Below are 4,253 nucleotides of genomic sequence, written 5' to 3' on the forward strand. Positions count from 1 at the left end.
CTAGACGAGGTAACTAGTTTCCCCCGATTGGTTGAAACTGGTGCCTTCTTACATTATCGTTATGGCTTGATACAATTCCCATAGCGTTGTCACAAGCTTCCGTACATCGTATGATAAAAAATATAAGATCAGGGCATCATCGTCGTAAAGTGCCAGTGCAACATTGTAACATTCGTCTGGACTAGATTTTTCGCAAGAAATCTTACAACCAAGTAATTTTACTTTAACCAAGTAGTACCATTTTCGCGAATCGCTTCACGATTGAAAATCCAATTCAATGGCGTTTACTCTAGAATTTTCCTTCTCGTTTCTTCGTCTCGTTCGTCTCGTTTGCCCGTTTACGCTCGAATTCCGATCAGGCTGGCGTTCCTCTTTCCTTTTTCGTCGACCACCCCATCGATCCTGCGGTGATCCGTAGTTCGATCCCCCGGTCGTTTCGTGTACATACGAAATTCGACGAAAGGGGGCCCCGGTGACGGCACGTCGAAAGGGGACTTCCGCGTGTTTCGCCGCACGATGGACAATTTGTTTGTTGCAAGGACGAGGTCCAAGAGAGAAGTTGGAGGCTCCGTTTCACCCTTCTGGCCCGCCTTCCCGTCCCACCTTCGATAGCCTCTCTTTCCTCGACCAGTTACGTACCTAACGAGGCCGCGAGATGGATCGACTCTCCGTCGAGAATGCGCCTCTTTCTCCTCTCCTCTCTCTCCTCTTCTCCTTCTCCCTTCTCCTCTTTCCTTCTTCTTTCGTTTCTCTTCCTCCTCCTCTTCTTCCCCTTCATCTTCGTCGTTCTTCTCTCGTTCTTCTTCCTCCGTGTCCGCGATCGAACAGGAGCACCGTCCTCTGGCTAAGTAATTTGTGCGCGAAGACAAAGAATTCCTCTCTCCTCCCTTTCACGAACGTCGCTGTTCAGCGTCGTTCTCGTTCGAAGTTCGTTTCGTGCCGCGAAACCGGATAACGAGACGCGGAAACTGATTGATTTCCCGTCGTGGACGCCTGCCAGCGCGATAGTCCGAAGCATTAATGAAGTTGTCGAGGTGACCGAGGCCTCTCGGGGCTCGGAGCTGATCGGTGAAGGCTCGCGGCGGGAAACGCCGTCCACTCGTTTACGAACGCCAACGAGAACGTCCATCCGGACGTTTCCTCCGTGCCATCGATACTCTTTACCGCACTGACTTCGGGTATTAAGAACGAGAGACTGGCATTTACAGCATTTGTATGGAAACTCGTGGCTCGTTCGACCAGTCGAGTGAAGGATAGGCTCGAGGCCGAGCATCTTTAATCCTCTTCTTTATGCTATCTCTGGTCCTTGGTTGAAGAAACTATCGTATCGTAAACGTGAGAACTTCGTGACGGTGAAAAGCATCGGTTTCGATCTTCTAAATAAATCTACCTTAGAATCGCAAGTTTGATAATGGACATACAAGGATGAGGTAAATGTAACTATGTATGACAAATTTTAAGATTCTCGGAAGTAGAATACCTGCACTTGTTCCATGTAAAGAACATTCGTTCTACGTAATAGCCAGCTTTAGCTGGCACGCCTCGCCAAGGATTAACTGCCGTGTGTCCCGCTTATCAAAGCGGAACAACCAGCCATGGACAGTGTCTCGATAGCCGATCGGACATTGTTCTACTTGGTTTGAAGTAGAACGGATGAAAGTCTTCGTAGCAGACAAATATGCATAATAAATCCACCGGATAATGTACGATATAATAGTCAGTCTCGTAGTACATGACTTTCGATTGACCAAGCACAACGACTTCTATTAACGGTTGAGATTAATCGCGAGGGATCTAATGGTAAAACGGAGAGACTTTGAGCAGAAATCGTGTTTCCTGAGAAGATGTACGCGAGAAAGAAGACGCGCTGCGTGATGTTGTTCCAGCTATTGATTAGGATGACTGGGTGTTTCGAGATAAGCTCGTTCCCCGTCGTTTCTCCGTGTAAAGCCCCTTACCTTTCCAGCCGAAGCTGATTGAGTTCCGATGGGTGTGCCGCTCTTCAAACGCCTCCGCATTAATTATTAGACGTCCGAGCGGGCTTTCTGGAGGCGCTCTGGTACGCATCGAAATCGGGCCTGTGGCTTGTTCCCCGAATTCCTGCGGGTTCCATACTCCGATCCTTTAGCTACGAGTCAAACCTCCAAGTTCGATCGTCGATCGAAAACGATCGTACCCATCGCGTGCTTTTTCAATCGTACGGACGTCGATAAACATTCCAGCGAATGGAACGATCCAAAGTTCACGAGAGAAAATGGCGGAGGAGAGATACGAGTGGACAAAGAGGGAAACGGTTTACGAATTTATGACAGCAGCAAGGGGTCTCTGACGATTTATATCGCAATATAAATTTTTTGCCGCGCGCTTCTCCGTACAACGATGCGGACTATACCGCCTCTTCCACCGATGCAATCACAAAGCTATCGATGCCTGATGGCTCTACGAACGACGGCGCAATATTCGCGAGCCGTTGCGAGACCCGTAAGAAGAAAGAGGGAAAGAGGAAACACGGGCCGAAGGAGAAGCACGACGGTGAAGAGCAGCAGCGAAGAGGAGTTACGATAGCTTCCGGGCGGCAGGTGGTTCCACTCCTTCTCTCTTCTCATTCCGTGTGGTGCTCGTTCTCCGTTTTCCCATCGTTCGAGGCTCGTGCGTCGGCCATCACGGCGTATATCGCGTTCTTCCAGCTTTTATCATCACCGTTATTATAATTTCGGTGAGCGTGGCTGATGAATCGATGCGAAGTTCCGCTCGAAAGGCGAACAACGAACAGAAAAATATGGCTGGAGAAAGAAACTTAAGTTGGCAGCGAAGATCGGTTCGAAAGAAGAAGAAAGAGGATGAACAGAAAGGGACCGTACGAAGAAGGAACTGGGAAACAGAGGAGTTCGTGGTTGGCCTCCCTCCCCCCCCCCCGCCCCCTGGTAATTTGTAGCTTCGATATCATCGCAGCGAGTTATTCAGAGGCGCACCAGCGTACGTACCCGGCTGACTACCTATCTACCGATAGCGCCTCCTTGATTCCGCTTCTTTCTTCTTACCCCGTCCCCGTTTCCTTCTCGGCTCCTCCCGAAATCCTTCCACTTTATACTTCCTTCTTTGTAACTTTAGCAACCAAGAACGCTGCCTGTCCGATCGACGAACCGGCTGTACATCGAGAGGCCTGTTTCTTCGAGAGTTCGGCATCTGTTGTTATCGACGCTCCGCAGAAACATTCCTCGGAGAAAGTTAGTGGATTACCGTGGCGGCGTGCCAAACGGGAGCTTGCGTGTCATCGTTTCATCGAAACCGTTCGATTATAAATACGATGGAGGACGATGAGAATCGGAAGAAACTGAGAATCACGAAGATCCTTTTTGCTCGGTCTTTGACAGTTTGTAGCGTGGGGATTAAAGAATTCTCCATTTATAAAATTCCTTAGTTGATCGTATAACTTTCGGAAGAGGCAATTGGAAAAGAAAAGACCCGGTGACTTTGTCCTTCTCGTCCGATGGTATACGTCGCGCGATTTCAATTAAATCTTGATAATCTAGTATTTAGTAAAACGATAATCGATCCGATGTTCGTGCGTCTATTCAAAATTTTATCGCGATCAATTGCTTTGATCGCACTGGCCGACAAACTCTCTCCACAAAAGTTTCCCAACATCGCTGCGCAACGTATTCATTCGGCTAAGTTACTCCATGAAATTATACGACGAAAACACCTGTTTGCTCGACCATCGAGACTAATCGTAATCTCTCGGAACCTCCCTCCTTTCCCAGGAATTTCCATATCAATATGGAAAGTAGCGGCTGATGAAACTTCGGCTAAAGATACGCCTCAACCTCCTGTTTCACGGAGACTGTTTTCAAGGAAACCGTCCGCCGAACGTCTTGTAGTCCGCTAATGACTTTCCAACGACGTGGCCGTCTCGTCGTCCGAGACATCCTCTTTGAACTAGCTCGTCGTGCTTCGTTGGTCGACCGGCTTCTACTCTGGGAGAGCTCACGATCGAACAAGTTTTCTTTTTCACCGGAACTTTCCATAAGACTGTCCGCGACGATCTGCTTGGAACTCGAAAGGTACAAAGATTAACGTTTCGTTTATCTTAGAAACGAAACTCTGAAGTTTAAGAGACGAATAATTAATCAATTAGCCTGCGATTAATATTAATTAATCTACGTGTGATCTACATTCGTTGCATTTTACTTTCCGAAGATCGAGAATTTCAAGCTAAAAAAAGCTTCGTACGCTAGCGAGAACTTCTTTAA

Source organism: Bombus bifarius, unplaced genomic scaffold (genome assembly GCF_011952205.1).
Source record: "Bombus bifarius isolate JDL3187 unplaced genomic scaffold, Bbif_JDL3187 scf7180000008227, whole genome shotgun sequence".
Taxonomy (NCBI): Eukaryota; Metazoa; Arthropoda; class Insecta; order Hymenoptera; family Apidae; genus Bombus; species Bombus bifarius.